General features: G+C 35.8%; 1 non-coding gene across 1 annotated transcript; it reads left to right on the top strand.

Moving 5' to 3' along the window:
- The first annotated feature begins 16,765 nt into the window (after positions 1 to 16,765).
- On the top strand, positions 16,766 to 16,837 carry TRNAS-GGA (transfer RNA serine (anticodon GGA)). The gene has a single exon. It is a non-coding gene; the product is annotated as a tRNA-Ser (tRNA).
- The last annotated feature ends 3,618 nt before the right edge of the window (positions 16,838 to 20,455 follow it).

Genomic DNA, 20,455 nt, shown 5'->3' with positions numbered 1-20,455 from the left:
ACACATGCATGCTCAGTCACTCAGTTGCGTCCAACTCTTTGTGACCCTATGGACTATATGTAGCACACCAGGCCTCTCTGTCTATGGAATTTTCCAGACAGGAATAGAGGAGTGGGTTGTCATTTCCTACTCCAGGGGATCTTCCTGACCCACAGGTCAAACCTGCATCTCTTGCATTAGCAGGCAGACTCTTTACTATTGCCCCACCTGGGAAGCCACTGTTCAGTTGAGTTGCTCAGTCATGTCCGACTCTTTGCGATCCCATGGACTGAAGCACGCCAGGCCTCCCTGTCCATCATGAACTCCTAGAATTTCCTCAAACTCATGTCCATTGAGTTGGTGATGCCATCAACCATCTCATCCTCTGCCATCCCTTTCTCGTCCTGCCTTCAATCTTTCCCAGTATCAAGGTCTTTTCCATTGAGTCAGTTCTTCACATCAGGTGACCAAAGTATTGGAGTTTCAGCTTCAACATCAGTCCTTCCAATTAATATTCAGGACTGATTTCCTTTAGGATGGACTGGTTGTATCTCCTTGCAGTCCAAGAGACTCTCAAGAGTCTTCTCCAACACCACAATTTAAAAGCATCAATTCTTCGGTGCTCAGATTTCTTTATAGTTCAACTCTCACATCCATATATGACTACTAGAAAAAAACATAGATTTGACTAGATGGACCTTTGTTGGCAAAGTAATGTCTCTGGTTTTTAATATGCTGTCTATGTTGGTCATAACTTTTCTTCCAAGAAGCAAGGGTCTTTTAATTTCATGGCTGCAGTCACCATCTGCAGTGATTTTGGAGCCCCCCAAAATAAAGTCTGTCACTGTTTCCACTGTTTCCCCATCTATTTGCCATGAAGTGATGGGACCAGATGTCATAATCTTAGTTTTGTGAATGTTGAGTTTTCAGCCAACTTTTTCACTCTCATCTTTTACTTTCATCAAGAAGCTCTTTAGTTCTTCCACTGTATATGGACTATATTCAATAAATTGTAGTTACATTCTTTTTCAAATTTGTTGGTAAGAAGAATTAACCCCATTTTCCAAATATTTTATTAAAGGTTAATCTGTCTACATATGAGGATGAAAGTTTTAGATATTTCTGTTTATCTTTTAGTACATATTGGAAGAGTTCAACCTCCTTAAGTTATAATATAAGGTATTTATAAGGTTATTCATTTCTTTTCTTTTTTTAAGGTTATCCACTTCTAACTATATGAGTCCATTTTTAATCAGATTAGAGATACCATTTTTCTATTTTTACAAAGAAAAAGGAAGCTTTCGACATTTTGTAGACTGTTCTTGAAGTGAATTACAATTTAATCATTCAGTTTGGCCCGTTACCACCACAGGAAATAACAACAATAAAACTTTATTAGAAATTAAAGCTGTATCACAGTAACTCATAGCCTTTTCAAAATACATAGTAATTCTTATTCATGCTACAAATACCTAGACATAGAGAAATACTGAAATCTAAAATGATAGACCTTATTACTTTATAAACTTGAGTGAGAAAAAAAGTTGAGTAAAACGAATTTTCTCATAAAACAGTTTCAACTGAGCTTAAACCAATGTTAATTGTATATATTATACACAACATTAACTGCAACCTCCTAAACTGGACACTATACTATGCCATTTCTACGAGAATAACTGCAGTGTATGCTTTATTCTACTTTTGCTACGCTAATTGTTTCAATGGCCTATAGTCAGACTTTTGGCACTATAGTGATTAAAGTGCATCTTCTTATTTCTGAAGTCAGGTACCATTAATTGCTTTTAGCTTGCTTTCATATTGCAAACTTAAGTTAAAATTTCCTTTCCATGTAAAACAGATTTTTACTGCTTTCAAATATTGCATAAAAATATCTAAATATGACTAATCAAATAATGAGGATGGTTTTTTTGTGAAGCCTAGGACTTCAATATCGTCTACTATATACCCATAACATTTATAGAACAGTAGCTTAATTAGCTGTATATTAACTTAATCTGGAATTTTAAAAAATAAGTACTGATTTAGATTTTTTACATTAACTTAGAGAACTGATGTATCAACTTAGAAGGAACGTAGGAGTAGCACTAAAACAACTCCAACTCAATACTTTAATAATACACCTTTTGAAAAAGTGTCAATTTTTTTTCATGATTTTTCACGTTATCTTTTAAAATATACTGTCAAAAATTACATTCTGAGGTTTGTGGAACCAACCAAAACAATAAATAAAACAGAAGTTCTTCTTTTTAAAATGAGTATGAAAAAAATATTAAAAAAAAATAATAATAAAATGAGTGTGTTCCTTTCTCCTGATATCCTACTCCGGGAACAAGACCTGATGACCACTCAGTTTCCTCTTACTACCTATCTCTTAATAATATTGGTCTAATTGTGTCTATTGTTACACAGATGCATTAACCACCCTTAAAAATATCACTTTTATATGAAAATCAGGATAGTTCCATAGAAGGATGTGGCGGTCTTCAAGGTGAATCTCTTTTTCTCTAGAAACTATAAGAGGAATACATGAATATGAAACTATCAACATCAGCAATTAGATTTTTAACAATTATTGAGAACTTAATTACATGCAGAACAAAGCCAAAATCACTTACATATATCAACTCAAGCATGAGGTCCTCTGAGGTAGGCACTGTTATTATTGTGATGGTATAATTAAGATAATTGAGCCACAGAGACAATAAATTATGCCTATGTTCACATAACTAAGAGGTGAGAAGCCAAAATGCTAATTCAAGTATGTGTCAGAGATCAGATTAGTAAGAATAAAATATTTTAAGCTTTTGTCTTTATTAAAACTTTAGCTCATTTTTATTTTTTATAATACATATTTGTACATATCCCTTAGTTCTAAAAGACTTATGAGAGAAAAGACACCTCTCAGCTCTGTGTGTCTTCATTTGCACTTCCTTCTCAGAGACAAGAACTTTCAATTCCTTACGGCAATTTCTCTGAAACTTGTCAATATCTGTCTTTGGAATTTTATAGTGTGAAAATAATCAAGGTGTTGGTAGCATTAAATCTATTTCACTGTCTAGTTTTTTGGTTTGTTGCTCAGATATGTCCAACTCTTTGCGACCCCATGGGCTGTAGCGCACCAGATTTTCCTGTCCTTTACCATCTCCCTGAGTTTGCTCAAGCTCATGTCCATTGAGTCATTGATGTCATCTGTCATCACCTTCTCCGCCTGCCTTCAATCATTCCCAGCATCAAGGTCTCTTCCAATAAGTCAGCTCTTCACAGCAGGTGGCCAAAGTATTGTAAATTCAGCTTCAGCACCAGTCCTTCCAATGAATATTCAGGGTCATTTCCTTTAGGATTAACTGGTTTGATCTCCTTGGTGTCCAAGAGACTCTCAAGAGTCTTCTCCAACACCATACTTCAAAAGCATCAATTCTGGGGCACTCAGCTTTCTTTATGGTCCAACTCTCACATCCATACATGACTACTGGAAAAAACTATGGCTTTGATTATATAACCCTTTGTAGGCAAAGCAAAGTAATGTCTCTGCTTTTTAACATGCTGTGTAGGATGGTCATAGCTTTTCTTCCAAGGAGCAAGTGTCTTTTAATTTCATGGCTGCAGTCACCATCTGCAGTGATTTTGGAGTTCAAGAAAATAAAGTCTGTCATTGTATCCATTGTTTACTCATCTATTTGCTATGAAGTGATGGTACTGTATGCCATGATCTTCATTTTTTGAATGTTGAATTTTAAGGCAGCTTTTTCACTCTCCTTTTTCACCTTCATGAAGAGGCTCTTTAGTTCCTCTTCGATTTCTGCCATAAGGTGTCATCTGTATATCTGAGGTTATTGATATTTCTCTTGGCAATCTTGATTCCAGCTTGTGTATGACCATAGAATAGTAAGTATATTAACTTTTAGACATGGAAATTCTGCTCTCACTATATGCTTCAGTCATTCATCAAGTAAAAAAATGCATTCTGTATACAGAATATTTTATCCTATTTCAAGAAATTAAAATGTCTGTTTTCTGTTTTTCTGTTTGTAAAGGTCTATGCATCCATATCTCTTTACTGAAGCAGCTGAAATATATTTCATGAACCTCTAAGTAAACTATTTTCATGAGTGTGTGTTAGAATATACTGGTGTTTTTTTTTTTTTAATTTTGGATACCAAATATAATTTCCATGATGTAGTAAACAAAGCTATTCACAAATAGGAGTAATTGCACAATTTTCATGACTGTTTCAGCACCACTTATAAACAGGATGTGCTGTGTGCTTAGTTGCTCAGTCATGTCAGACCTTTTGTGACCCCATGGACTGTAGCTCCCCAGGCTCTTCTGTCCATGGGGATTTTTCAGGCAAAGTGGGTTGCCATGCCTTCCTCCAGGTGATCTTCCCAACCCAGGGATAGAATGCAGGTCTCCCGCATCGCAGGAGAAGGCTTTACTGTCTGAGCCACCAGGGAAGCCCTATAAAGAGGATATATTGCCTATACTCATTTATTGTCTTAAGAACAAACAGGGCTTCTGAGGTTACTCTGTGAGGTGTCAGCCACACCTGCTAGGTCTATAGAAAAGGTTACATTGCTTGTAGAAGAGCTAGCTGACTCTGCTGTGTGATTTAAAAGTGAAAGTGAAGCCGCTCAGTCGTGTCCGACTCTTTGCGACCCCATGGACTGTAGCCCACCAGGCTCCTCCGTCCATGGGATTCTCCAGGCAAGAATACTGGAGTGGGTTGCCAGTTCCTTCTCCAGGGGATCTTCCCAACCCAGGGAATGAACCCAGGCCTCCCGCATTGGGGGTAGATGCTTTAACCTCTGAGCCACCAAGGAAGCCCGCATTTAAACAACTCCTTTACTGAGATGGGTTTCCCTTGTGACTCAGCTGGTAAAGAATGAGATGAACTCATTTGTATTTATTAATATCATATATGATTGCATGTGCATGCTAAGACGCTTCAGTCATGTCTGACTTTGTGCGACCCTATGGATTCTAGCCCACCAGGTTCCTTTGCCCATGTGGATTCTCCAGGCAAGAATACTGGGGTGGGTTGTGATTCTCTCCTCCAGGGAATCTTCCAGACTTAGGGATCAACCCCGTGCCTCTTATCTCCTGCATAGGCAGGCATGTTCTTTACCACTAGCACCACCTGGGATAATGTTTGTACTGGGGTGTATTATATCACAGATGGTCACTGACTTAAAGATGTTTTGACTTTAAGTTTTCTGAGCTTATAATACTGTAAAACCAATACACATTCAGTAGAAATTGTGCTTCATATTTTGAGTTTTGATCTTTCTCAGGTTACTGATATGCAGTACAATTGGGCAGCGGCAGCCACCACGGTTCCCAGGCAGCCTTGAATCGTGAGGCCAAACAACTGACACACTTAACAACCATTCTGAACACTCTCATCACTTTTTTTTAAACTTTCAGCACAATATGCAATAAATTACATAAGCTACACAACTCTTTGTTTAAAAAGTACTTTATTAAAAAAATAATATTTTACCTAACTCTGAAAAGTGAAAGTGAAGTTGCTCAGTCGTGTCTGATTCTTTGCGACCCCGTGGAGCCTATCAGGCTTCTCCATCCATGGGATTTTCCAGGCAAGAGTGCTGGAGTTGATTACCATTTCCTCTCCAGGGGATCTTCCTGACCCAGGAATCAAACCCAGGTCTCCTGCATTGTGGGTAGACGCTTTACCATCTGAGCCATCAGTGAAGCTGACTATAGGCTGATGTAAATGTTCTCATCTCCTTTAGGGTAGGCTAGCCTAACCTGTGATGCTCTGTGATTAGGTGTATTAAATGGATTTTCCATGTATGATATTGTTAACTTGTGGTGGGTTCATCTAGATGAGCCCCATCATAAGTCAAGGAAAATCTGCATATTATGTTGTTTTTGTCTCCATTATTGTTTTTTCTTTCAATTCTTCTCTCTGTGAATTTTTCTTTTTCTTTTGTTTTGCAGAATGGTTTTTATTTTCTCCACTACTTAGTAATGTTATAAAGTTGTATTGTACTTTTAATATTACATTTATTTAAGCAAAATATATAATTATCACTGAGGACTTTTATATTTTCCTATATCACCTGTTTTGTCAATACTATTTTCCTTGCCTTTGTTTTCACTGCTGTACATGGTAATATATACTGCTGCTTTATTTGTCTGTTTTAATAATATTTTTTCACATGTAATTATTGCAAAGTGGACCACTACAAAATTTATAGTTCCTCAGTTATTTTCTCTTCACCCATTTTTTGTCATTTTGGGGGTTGAAATATTCACATCTGCTTATTCACTTTAATTCCCACATTATGATTTCTCTTTTGTATTTACTTGTTTTTCTCTGAGTGCAATATATTCAGTATGAAAATCAGTAGAGATAATTTTAATACTGTGCTAGTATGCTGTCTGTTGTTGCTGTTGTCTGCCTCCTTCTTTTGGCTCTTCTAGTTCTCCTGATATTCCTCTACCTCCTCTTACTTCTTGTCCTCATTTTTCTTATTTTTCTTCTCCTTCTTCAGCATCTTTTTCATCTGTGTCTTCTGAAACTTCCTATCTGACTCCCCCACCCCCATTTCTCTACAACTAGATTACTCCTTAGCAAACTAGCTCCCTGATGACTGAAGTGAAATTTCTCTCTAATCATATTTAACAATTTCCTCTTCTCCACTTAGTGCCTAAAAAGATCACTCTTCTTTTCTATATCTTCACGCCTCTTAAGTTCTTTCCATAGATGTATTATTCCTTGCTCTTCTTGATACAGTCTTAGAGAATTTTTTTTCCCTTCAACTTCTATTTAAATCAGTTTTCTCACATTGATTCTTCTTTCTCACTAATTCTCCTCTGTATCTATGTAGTTTTATTCTGTGACCTTCCTTCATAGAGAACATTACATCATTAACTTCTTTGAATAAGTAGTAATCTAGTTCAACAAAATTCAAATATTTTTTGAAATATTTAAAAAATGTTCTTGTATGTCTTAGTGTGACTCTTTTCTATATTTCCTTACAGTATTATTGTATCTATATATCCTAATTTATTTTATTTTGTTATTAATTAGTGAATGACATAGATTTTCTAGAGCATCTATTTGAAGGCAGTTTGAGATAATTATAAAGAAAAGGAGCCAGATCAAACTTTCAGTGTCGATAACTGAAAAGTATATTTTTTTCCCCAAATTACAGCCTTAACCAGATTGGTTTCTCTGAGTGCCTTGTCTGTGACATTTTTGTAGAAAGTTGTACCCTCAGTTCTGACCAAAGTATGTCCTAGGGAAGTTCTGACAGAGTTCAAGCTCATGTCACTTTTTAACTTTTTTCAAAAACAGCATGGTTTTCTTTAATCATTTCATGACAAACCTTTACCTTCATAAAGTATATTTTCTAGTCCTTTTTAAAACCCCTTACCCTTGGACCCTTTTAATACTCTATCACATTTTCTCTGCTTCTTTCTCTTTACATTCTACATGTCTTGGCTCTTTCTAACAATCTCTACTAAAACTGGAGTTTTTGATTCTGTCTTCCAGTTCTACTGCAAACGAAATGTGAACTTTTTTTCTTTTCTTTTGTCATTCTCCTTGTTGCTTTTGTGAATGTAAAAGATGGTGACTGAGGTTGTATTCAAATCAGAAATTCTGTCAATAAATCATTTCTATAGTTTTTAGTATTCATTTTTAAAGTTAAATCAGTAATTTAAAGTACATAACAAGACTTTTAAATTTAAATTAAAACTAGGTTTTGAATCAGAGGCAACATAACTTGAAAAATTGTTTATAGTTTATATATTTTGTGCTCTGAAGATACTGAATTTTTGTAATTTGATTCATCAGTTATATGTAAGAGACATACTTAGATTTTGTTACTTCAGTGATCTTTATTTTGTGGCTTTTCAGGGGAAAAATGAAATGAAGAAACATGTCTCTCCAGTGCAAATTTAAGGTATCCTGGATAGATTTCTCTTTAAAACACCTCATCAATAATCTGCCATAATTGTGAATTTGTTTACTGATGGTTTTGCCTTTCTCTTCCATGATTCAACTATTAACGTCTTCTTTAAACTTCATTTTACCTTGCAATGTTTGATTGCTAAAGACCCTCTCTACAACCTCTCACTATCATCCATACCTCTTCATGTCTCCCAGCTTCATCCACATTTAGATGCCTGGATTCTTGCTCTGTACCCTCACTAAAATTCTCCCAAAGCTGCTTATTAGTTGTTTTATTCAAATGACACCATTAACCATTGAGTGGCAATGTAGGCATTTTGACCTCGATTTACATAGAAGTAAAAAGAAAAACATAATCAAAACTCTAAAATGTAGTAGTCTGAAACTGAACTCTGGCATTATGAACTTTAGCTTATGATCTTTAAACTTTTATGCTTTATGCTCTTGCACCATCTATATTATAATGTAAGTTTCATGCAGTTTTCAATTGAAGAGTATTTTGTAGAAATGTACGTTATTTTCATGCTTAAACTATAAGGATGTAAGATCAAATAGAATAAGTCAGAATTTGAAAAAATGTAATATTTTTCATTTTCTTTAATTTTTAAAGGAGTTTCCAATTCATTCAGCTGCAAGGAATACTTCAACCTGACAAATAAAAGAACAACACAGAGAAAACTTAAGGAAAAAAAAAATCACCTGCTTTCAAAGGTTGGAGAGAATGATGATTCATACCTGGAGTAAGTTGGTTTTGCTCTAACTTACTGAAAATTGGGTGACAAGCAGTTCAAAGATGTAAGAAATAACTATATAAGCAATAGAATGTACAAAGTTTGTGGTTGTCTTCTCTAATTATGCAAAAGGAGCTATTGGAATTTAGAAAATCTATTTCCCCCTGTTTCAGTTATCTGAGTTATCTGTTATGTTGCTGTATAACAATCCACCCCAAAGTTTAGAGGGCTAAAACAGAACCATTTATTATTTATGAATAACTTGCTAGGTTAATTGAGCCCAGTTGGGCAATTCTTCTGCTACATGTGATGTCTAATGAGGCTGCAGGCATCCAGAGACTCAGCTCTGTTGGAAATGTTCAAGATGACTTCTGCACACAGCTGGCAGGTGATGCTAGTCATTGGCTTGGGAATGAGCCAGGGCACTTGACCAGAGGCCCTTGTTCTACCAATGTAGTCTGAGCTTCTCTGAGGTTGGAAGGAGGATTTCAAACTTTCAAAAGTAGAAGCTGAAGATTTCTTAAAGCCTAACTTCAGGGTTTAAGCAGTCTCTCTTTTGCCAAATTCTGTTCTTGAGACAAATCTCAGGTCCACCCAGATTCAAGGGGAGTGAAAATATACTCTACCTTTTGATGGGACAAATGGTAAATAATTTGTTTCTATCTTTTATTCCCAAATGCCTCTTTGTAAAACCTAACTCCAAAGACTAGTATTTCTCTACGGACCATCCCCAAATCTAGTCTGATAGTCAACACTGAACAATAAATTTTTTATTCTAGTATTTTTGAAATGTTCTTATTGTTTAATTCAGTGTGTTTCCATCAAGATTTAGGAGTAATAAGACATGTCTTATTAATTTTCAAACATATTATCCAGTCATATAGTTTGAGACCAGGAAGCTGACACTGTTAAAATTAAATTAGAGGATATATTGTTATACCTAAAACAGGTAATTTCCCATCAGCATTAAAGCTTATTTGTGATGAAGTTCCACTGATAATCAGGCATAATTGTTTAGGATGTTCCTGCTAATTTCACACTCAATAGGAAATTGTGTAAGCAAGAAGAGCCAACATGTTTCCCATCTGTCCTTTGGAAACATTCAGGGAAAGTATCTCATAAAATCCTAATCATCAGAAGGACAGAAGTGGAAAAGGAATATAATTATTGTATTTAAAATCATAACAGAATATTTGCTAATACTAATGTTGAATTATAAGATTTATATTTAACAAGTGAAAATTAATTTATGAAATACAGGTTATTATTACTTAATATAGGTATACTTGGAGAAGGAAATGGCAACTCACTCTAGTATTCTTTCCTGGGAAATCTCATGGACAGAGGAGCCTGGTGACCTATAGTCCATGGGGTTGCGAGGGAGTTGACATGATTTAGTGACTAAAACAAAAACAACAGTAGGTATACTAAGACATAAGTCTCTTAAATATAAGTGTGATTATCATGACTGTGCTATTAATATGGAGGTCTTTTCGGCTGCAGTTACTCTCAGAACTATTTATTATATCACATTATGCCTAAATTACTTCAGATTTACATGAGCAATAACAGCTTTGAAAATTTCTTAAAAAAAAACTCCCTTGTCTAAAATTGTCAAATTAATTTCCTAAGCAACTATTTATACTATAATTTCAAAAACTTTATGGGAATGGAGCTATACAGAGTGTAACCTTTTAAAATGAACATTTTTTGCTGAGTCTAATTCTCCTAGAGTTATCCATGTTGGTGTACATTACAATAATTCGTTACCTGCTCATTGCTGAGTAGTGTTCCATGGTATGGATGTACCACAGTTTGTTTAGTCATTCACTTGTTGAAAGACAATAGGACAGATAATAGTTTTTAGCTTTAATGAATAAAAGTGTTATGAATATTCATGAGTAGGTATTTGTATTTTTATTTTTCTGAGATAAACAGCCAAGAATGAAAAGGTTGTGTCATGTGGTAGTCACATGTTCATGTTCTTAACAAACTGCTAAACTGTTCTCTGCAACAGTATTTAAATTCTTTTTGAAAAAATTGGACATGGCAGTTGATATTTTTATATGACAACAACTAAACGGTTTTTCCATTACATCACTTTATTGTATAAAATATCTTGCTAAGAAATCTTAAATAACTATACCATATAATATAGTTTCAGTACACTTGGCAAAATGATTTCTTGAAGCTCAATAACCTTTATCATTATTTTCCTTATTTTTAATGACTTCAATTAAAACAAAGCCAAAAAGTCCCTGCAGTAATCAGCTTGACCTTGAGCAGTGAATAGAAGAGACATAATTGAGAAAACTGCAAAAAGTAATTGTATGTCAAATAACATATTAAAGCCTTAATTACAATGATTGGTACAAGAAAATAAATGACAGTGCACTCAAGTTTTACAGGAATTGTAAAGGTTCTGAATGGCACATCAAGAAGAATCTAAACTACAAATTTAAGTACGAAAATATTATAGGTATTAAATAAAATGCATTCACATAATTTGACTTAATCTGAAATAATCAATTTGTGTTCTTTGAGTAGATTTCTTATTACTATCATATTTCCGATTTTTACTGTATGTTCTTCTGGTCTGTGCTAATAATCAATGTAGACAAATTTATATGAATTTTAAATGAGGAATAATGACTAAATGAATGTTAGATGAATATTATAATGATATACTGTGACACTATTGTGAAAGTTTTTATAGAAAAACAGTATTTGTAAGGAATATAAACATATTTATCTGGGCATGTTTTAATGCTTAGTTTTAGAATATAATTTCAAGAAACCCAAATATAATGGGTACATTGTGAGATTGGCCTGAATTCTGTTAACACACACAATTACATGTACAAGCACATGCTTATACACACACACACATAAACAAATATATAAATAGCTGCTTTTTGATTTCTCTCATAAAGAGGTCTGATGTTCCTGCCAAAAAAGCAGACATCATTAAAGCACAACAGGAGACAGCAAGGATTTTGACTTATTTCCCCACACTCCAATTTCCACAGAGTAGCACAGAGAGTACCAGAAGTTTTCCTGCACATGTATTGGGTCTGGGCACAGAAGAGAGATGAGAGGGAGAGAAGAGAGCCCCAAAGTAAGAGATTCCAATCTTACATAGGGTTTGCTGATATATCTGTTCTTCTCCCTTCTGGAAACATACAGAGAAGAACCTTATCTTTGCTTCTATAATATAAACAAGCTCTCTTTGGGAAGGGTTGGGAGACATTTCTAGTTTTTCATAATCTTGAAGGGCAAGTAAATAGTTCTGGGGGTAAGCAGAAACAGTCTTCTCTTTACTACAGCTTGTCGTTTCCATTTGCCAAGAATGTGCAGGACATCAAGCAATACAGAGAAGCCCAAGGAGCACCTTCTTCCCAATTATTCACTTCCTGGTCTGACATGGACTGGCCCCTGGCAACTCATCCTGAGTGTATGCCACTCTGTCGACTACTCTGATTAATAGAATCCACACTATCTGGTACCACATCTGTTCAGGCTGTCTTATAAACACTTATTTAATGACTCATGCGGCCTTCAATTTTCCTTTTAAACATGTCCCTAACAGTATTCCATTTCTATTGGCTTTTGTGTGAACCTGTGAAGAGTCTTAAATTTGACCCTATTTATAAGCTAACAAGTTAGCCTGCCAGTTTTATAACATACACTGAGAAAAACACTGCACCTCTGGATCAAAGGACAAAACATTTATTACTTGAAGAAAAACAAAAGAAAACAAATACGAACAAAACCAGCCAGAGCAGTGTCTTGAGTTGGTTCACCACACCGCAGTTTTCCCACGGGGCACCTGATAGCCAGACTGTCACATACACTCAGTTTGGACCACAGAAAAGGAAATTAAAAACTGTGAGACAAATATTGGTTGCTAATACATCTGCCTATCCTATCCTCTGGAGAAGGCAATGGCACCCCACTCCAGTACTCTTGCCTGGAAAATCCCATGGATGGAGGAGCCTGGTGGGCTGCAGTCCATGGGATTGCGAAGAGTCGGACACAACTGAGCAACTTCACTTTCATTTTTCACTTTCATGCGTTGGAGAAGGAAATGGCAACCCACTCCAGTGTTCTTGCCTGGAGAATCCCAGGACAGGGGAGCCTGGTGGGCTGCTGTCTATGGGGTCACACAGAGTTGGACACGACTAAGCGACTTAGCAGCAGCAGCAGCATCGTATCCTCTGGAGAAGAACACACAAAGACTTTCCCAGTGAAGATACAGATTTGATCCCTGGGTCAGGAAGATCCCCTGGGGGAGGAAATGGCAACCCACTCCTGTATTCCTGCCTAGAAAATCCCAGGGGCAGAGGAACCAGTCAGACTACAGTCCAGTGGGTCACAAAGAGACACGATTGAGCACATGGTACAATAAAACAATACAAATGTAAACAAGTCTTCTAAGTGTTTACAGTCCTGCAGATGTAAAGAGAGAGATATATTCTCTTTCTTTATGATAACTTACCAGTTTTCTTTATTCAGAATATATGGACCATGCAGGGATACTGAATAATCCAAGGAAAAGTTTCTCCATGGGTAATGAAATGGCACTGTAGAAAATCAGAGGAATATACATCTATGATAAAATTCCATGTCTAATTATATGAAGGATTAAAGTCCACATGGAACCCTTCCTTATAGAATAGAAAAGTCAATATGTTAGATAACATGTTTAAACTATTTATAAAGCAAGAAATGGAGTAGTCATAACAGTCAACAAAAGAGTCCAAAATGCAGTACTGAATGAAGTCTCAAAAATGAAAGAATGGAATCTGTCATTTTCAAGGCAAAACATCCAATATCACAGTAATTCAAGTCTATGCCCCAACCAGTAATGCTGAAGAAGCTGAAGTTGAACTTTTCTATGAAGAACTACAAGACCTTCTAGAACTAACACCCCCAAAACATGCCCTTTTCATTATAGGGGACTGGAATGCAAAAGTAGGAAGTCAAGAAACACCTGGAGTAACAGGCAAATTTGCCCTTGGAGTACATAATGAAGCAGGGCAAAGGCTAATAGAGTTTTGCCAAGAGAATGCACTGGTCATAGCAAACACACTCTTCCAACAACACAAGAGAAGACTCTACACATGGACATCACAAGATGGTCATACCAAATCAGACTGATTATATTCTTTGCAGGCAAAGATGGAGAAGCTCTATACAGTCAGCAAAAACAAGACTGGGAGATGACTGTGGCTCAGATCATTGAACTTCTTATTGCCAAATTCAGACTTAAATTGAAGAAAGTAGGGAAAACCACTGGACCATTCAGGTATTACCTAAATCAAATCCCTAATGATTATAAGGTGTAACGGAGAATTAGATTTAAAGGAATAGATCTTAGAGACAGAGAGCCTGATGAACTATGGCTAGACGTTCATGACATTGGACAGGAGGCAGTTATCAAGACCATCCCCAAGAAAAAGAAATGCAAAAAAGCAAAATGGCTGTCTGAGGAAGCCTTACAAATACTTATGAAAAGAAGAGAAGCAAAAAGCAAAGGAGAAAAGGAAAGATATACCTATTTGAATGAAGAGTTCCAAAGAATAGCAAGGAGAGAAAAGAAAGCCTTCCTCAGTGATCAAGGCAAAGAAATAGAGGAAAACTATAGAATGGAAAAAACTAGATCTCTCCAAGAAAATTAGAGATACCTAGGGAATATTTCATACAAAGATGGGTACAATAAAGGACAGAAATGGTATGGACCTAACAGAAGCAGAAGATATTAAGAAGAGGTGGCACGAATACACAGAAGAACTGTATAAAAAAGATCTTCATGACCTAGACAATCATGATGGTGTGATCACTCACCTAGAGCCAGATATCTTGGAATGTGAAGTCACGTGGGCCTTAGGAAGCATCAATATGAACAAAGCTAGTGGAGGTGATGGATTTCCAGTTGAGCTATTTCAAATCCTAAAAGATGATGCTGTGGTAGTGCTGCACTCAATTTTCCAGCAAATTTGGAAAACTCAGCAGTGGCCACAGGACTGGAAAAGATCAGTTTTCATTCCAATCCTAAAGACAGGCAATGCCAAAGAATGCTCAAACTGCCACATAATTGCACTCATCTTACACACTAGTAAAGTAATGCTCAAAATTCTCCAAGCCAGGCTTCAGCAACACGTGAACCATGAACTTCCAGATGTTCAAGCTGAATTTAGAAAAGGCAGAGGAACCAGAGATCAAATGGCCAACATCTACTGGATCATCGTAAAAGCAAGAAAGTTCCAGAAAAACATTTATTTCTGCTTTATTGACTATGCAAAAGCCTTTGACTGTGTGGATCACAATAAACTGTGGAAAATTCTGAAGGAGATGGGAATACCAGACCACCTGACCTGCCTCTTGAGAAATTTGTATGCAGATCAGGAAGCAACAATTAGAACCAGACATGGAACAACAGACTGGTTCCAAATAGGAAAAGGAGTACATCAAGCCTGTATATTGTCACCCTGCTTATTCAACTTATATGCAGAGTACATCATGAGAAACCCTGGGCTGGATGAAGCACAAGCAGGAATCAAGATTGCTGGGGAAAATATCAAGAACCTCAGATATGTAGACAATACCACCCTTATGGCAGAAAGCAAATAACTAAAGAGCCTATTGATGAAAGTTCAAGAGGAGAGTGAAAAAGTTAGCTTAAAGCTCAACATTCATAATCCAAAGATCATGTCTTCTTGGTCCCATCGCTTCATGGCAAATAGATGGGGAAAAAGTGGTAGACTTTATTTTGGGGGGCTTCAAAATACTGCAGATGGTGATTGCAGCCATGAAATTAGAAGACACTTAGTTCTTGGAAGAAAAGTTATGACCAACCTAGACAGCATATTAAAAAGCAGGGACAGTACTTTGCCAAAAAGGTCCGTCTAGTCAAGGCTATGGTTTTTCCTGTGGTCATGTATGGATGTGAGACTTGGACTGTGAAGAAAGCTGATCACCAAAGAATTGATGCTTTTGAACTGTGGTGTTGGAGAAGACTCTTTAGAGTCCCTAGGACTGCAAGGAGATCCAACCAGTCCATCCTAAAGGAGATCAGTCCTGGGTGTTCATTGGAAGGACAGATGCTGAATCTGAAACTCCAGAACTTTGACCACCTCATGCGAAGAGTTGACTCATTGGAAAAGACCCTGTTGCTGGGAGGGATTGGGGGCAGGAGGAGAAGGGGACGACAGAGAGTGAGATGGCTGATGGCATCACCGACTCGATGGACATGGTTTTGGGTGGACTCCGGGAGTTGGTGATGGACAGGGAGGCTTGGCATGCTGCAGTCCATGGGGTCACAAAGAGTCAGACACGACTGAGTGACTGAATTGAACTGAATTGTTCAGAAGATATATGAAATATGAAAAGTAAACAAAATTGTTAACAGTACTACATTACTAGTAATCAAGATAACAGAAAAAAGAAAAACAAACAGAGTTATTATAAGACACTCACCAAGTGGCAAAGTTTTTGATGAGGCTGTGAAGAAAATCTTATACATTTCAAGTGGGAGTGTAAAATGGTAGAGTCACTGTGGAAAACATTTTGGGAACTTCTTCCAAAATTAAAGATGGTTTACCCAAGAAACATCAAAACAAGTACATGTAAAAACTTGCTTGTGTATGACTGTTCACACATCTTTATTCATATTAGACAACACCGAGAAAGAATTATTGTAACCACTAATGAAGAAAGTAAACTTTGGTGTGATAAGCCCAGGATAGGCTGGGGTGTCAGGTTAAAGACCCTTAAGTAAAAATATCTTGAAAGTACAAACTGAAGAATAAGTCTATACCTGTTGAACATTTATCATGAATAGCATCATATTATCAGTCATAAAGCAAACCTCAACATGTTTAATAAAATTATTCACAAAATGTTATTTGTTTATGTCTGAGACTATCAGCTCTGGAAAGCTACTCTGGAAGAAGCAACCAAACTAAAATTTCTTAATTGATATTTAATGAGGCAAAAATAGAAATAAGCATTCCAAGTAGAAAAATGACATTAAAGTAAATGAAAGAAATTTTTTTTGGTACAATAACTTTTTGAGGGAAGTTATGGGACTTCCCTGGTGGCTTAGAGGTTAAAGCGTCTGCCTGGAATGCAGGAGACCCGGGTTTGATCCCTGGGTTGGGAAGATCCCCTAGAGAAGGAAATGGCAACCCACTCCTGTATGCTTGCCTGGAGAATCCCATGGAGGGAGGAGCCTGGTAGGCTACAGTCCATGGGGTTGCAAAGAGTCAGACATGACTGAGCGACTTCACTCACTCATGGTTACAGGTGAGCCTGGAAATACAGACATGCCACGCTCTTTCCTAGAAATTGTGGGAGATTATTCACAATATCTCCATAAATTTCAAGGTAACTCTAAAACGGGATAGATCACAGTATGATAGTTTTCTTAAATTTTTAAGCAGTCACTAAAGAGAATAAAAAGGAAAAGTGAAGAGACATACATAAAAATAAAATGGACAATGGTGATGGATCAAAAGAAGAGAACACCGGATTTTGCTGTTATGAAATATTTTAAATATACAGAAAGGTTAAAAAAGTGACAATAGGAACACCAACACACCCACAACATAAATTTACTTGCTGATGTCTTGTCACATTTGTTTAAAGTATTTACATATTATGAACACAGAGATATATTTTCATGTATGCATACATATATAAACATATATATGCATGTGAGAATATAAATATATTCCTTGGAGAAGGCAATGGCACCCCACTCCAATACTCTTGCCTGGAAAACCCCATGGACGGAGGAGCCCGGTAGGCTTCAGTCCATGGGGTCGCGAAGAGTCGGACACGACTGAGCGACTTCACTTTCACTTTTCACTTTCATGCGTTGGAGAAGGAAATGGCAACCCACTCCAGTGTTCTTGCCTGGAGAATCCCAGGGACTGGGGAGCCTGGTGGGCTGCCGTCTACAGGGTTGCACAGAGTCGGACACGACTGAAGCGACTTAGCAGCAGCAGCATATGTATTCCTGAACTGTTGAAAAGTGTCAAGCATCAACACTAAGCAAATCAACATGCTACATTAAAAAAATATATTCTTGACAGGACTCACTATAATTATCACACATAAGAAAATGACTTTAGTAGATATATTTTATTAATATAATTTAAATATTAATAAAGTCATTTGGCTTCCCTGGTGGCTCAGATGGTAAAGTCATTTACAAATTTTAGGACTTTTAAAAAGTATGATACATAGTGAATATGAAAATAAAAGAAAAATAGGATTTCATAGAGATATCATTATATTGGCTGGCTAACAACAGCTAAATGCTAATGCAAAGATAATATATTTATGTTCTGACAAAAATAAAAATTGTAACATATTTTAAGTTTGTTCCCAAATGCTGAGAACCATGAATGTTAAATTTGGGATTTTGAAGGTATGTATTAAAAACAAGTTTATAAAAATATCTTAATATTTATGCAGTATTTAATTACAGATTGGTTAGTCCTACTACATGCCCAGCTCTGAGAGCAAAACAGACATTTATGTGATTTATTTAATTACCAAAAAATAATCTGTAGTAATGATTAAAGCTTCTGCATGACTTGTAAGATAATTCATAACAAGGGAAAAGAGAAAGAAGTGAATATTTAAAAGAAAACTTATTGGCCATTTTTAGTATGTGAATAGTAACTGATTTATCAAAAAGTAGTATTAGAGGCATACTAAAATTGTGCATGACTATTACACACAGGACAGTTGCCATTTACAATATGGTTAAAGGATAAAAACATTCAGCAAACATATTCTATTTAGATAATGTCAATTTGTGTGGATTGTATGCTAAAGTTCAGCACAGACAGCCCACCTCACTGAGACAGATAGATGGAACAGAAGAAGAGAGGCGAGGGCTCTGCCAACATCATTATCAATATCAATCCCTGAAAAATATAAGTACTCTGAAAGTGTGGGCTGCTCAAATTATAAACCACGCAAAATACAGCATCCCTGGACTCATTTTACGCAAGTAATTTAAATCTACAGTCAGGAAAAAAAAAAAAAAAAAAAGCCAAAACCAAACAAGCTAATATTGTTGCTGTGGCTTTAGTAGAATGGATTTCTTCCTTATTGCTCTGGAGGATCAACTGGATGATATATAAAATAACAGATAACTTAAAAACAGAGGATACAAAAGTGAAAGAGCTGTAGTATGCTAGGAAATAATGGGAATGACATGTTGAAATATTTAACAAAATTGAAATATTTAACAAAAAACACTCTATGTCTTAATTTCAGTAATCAATTTAAAGAAAAGTTTCTTGGCAAGCTCATCCAATAAATTATTTTTTCCAAGTACACTTGAATGTGTAGACTGGAAAGTAAAAGAGGAAGGAGAGTAGCTTAAAGGTGGTAAAATAAGAGTAACTTTAAGTTAAGTAACTTGCAGAATAACTTAAAGAGTAACTCTGTGACAAAATGGATCTATAAATATGATCATAAATATTTTTCTTCTTCCATAAAATTGAATGATGTTTTTGTTTATAAAATCATATAAAATCATTTAAAACCATACAAAATCATTTAAAATAGAAATGCGTTATCAAAAGATAAAGTATTCCTTTTGAATGATAAATTATTGGTTTTGCATAATAAAGTAGGTGAAAGTTATTTTCATAATGGAGAATATTGAAAGATACATTAATAATACTAAAGCTATTTTTCATTCAGAATGTACAGCATTTTCTTCTAAGGTTGAAAATGTCATACAATTTTTAATAATATTTATTTAATGCTGAATTCCACACAAAAAGGTATTAAATATTCTCCAGAACCTAGGAGTGCTTTTTTGTTGACATCTGTATTACTTCTACAAGGAAAGCTGGTTGATGTGTATTTAAATACAATCCCCTGTGGTTCAAATGGTAAAGAATTTGCCCGCAGTATAGAAGACCCAGGTTCAATCCCTGGGTCAGGAAGCTCCCCTGGAGAAGGGAATGGCCACTCAGTCCATTATTCTTGCCTGGGGAATTCCATGAACAGAGAAGCCTGAAAGGGTCCATGGGGTCACAAAGAGTTGGACATAACTAATGCTTTTACTTTCCTTTAATGTCAAGTATTCAATAGCCTTTTTTGCTATCATTTCAGGAAGCCACCAGTCCATCTTGTAGCAATAAATGAATATATTATTTTGAATGATTACCATTTTAAAAATTATTTCTTTTTGAGATGTATTAAATCTTTAAAAGGTAGTATAGTGTTACCATTACCTCAGTGTAGACAGATGTGAGTGACAACTTTGCTAATAGGGTCTATCTGTGCCCTAGAGTATCATAAGGAATTGAATAAAAAGCTTTTTAAAAACATTGTCATAAATAAGAAAAATGGGATTATGGTGAAAACATAATTTTTAATGGTATTGCACAGCTTTACTTTCCTGAGACACTCTTCACATTTGTCATCTGGAAATTATTTTTTACTAATCTTTAAGATTCAACTCGTATGTTACACACATTGTAAAATTTTTACTGATTTCACCAAGTAACTCTTTTCATTCTTCCTTTGTCATCCAATTCAAGACCTGTCCATTCACCTTCATATCTTCATATCCCTTCATGTATCATTTCCCTTCATATCTCAAGGGAAACATTTAGTGAATGAGAGCAGCCATGCGTTAGTGAAAGAGGTGAATTAAATTATATGTTTTCTTTAAAAATATTTGATCATATATTAAATCTTTAATAAAGAATAAAATTTACAAGACAATTTTGTTAACATATGAGCA

This window comes from Bos taurus, chromosome 12 (genome assembly GCF_002263795.3).
Source record: "Bos taurus isolate L1 Dominette 01449 registration number 42190680 breed Hereford chromosome 12, ARS-UCD2.0, whole genome shotgun sequence".
NCBI classification, from domain to species: domain Eukaryota; kingdom Metazoa; phylum Chordata; class Mammalia; order Artiodactyla; family Bovidae; genus Bos; species Bos taurus.
This window is presented reverse-complemented; position numbering and strand designations above follow the sequence as displayed.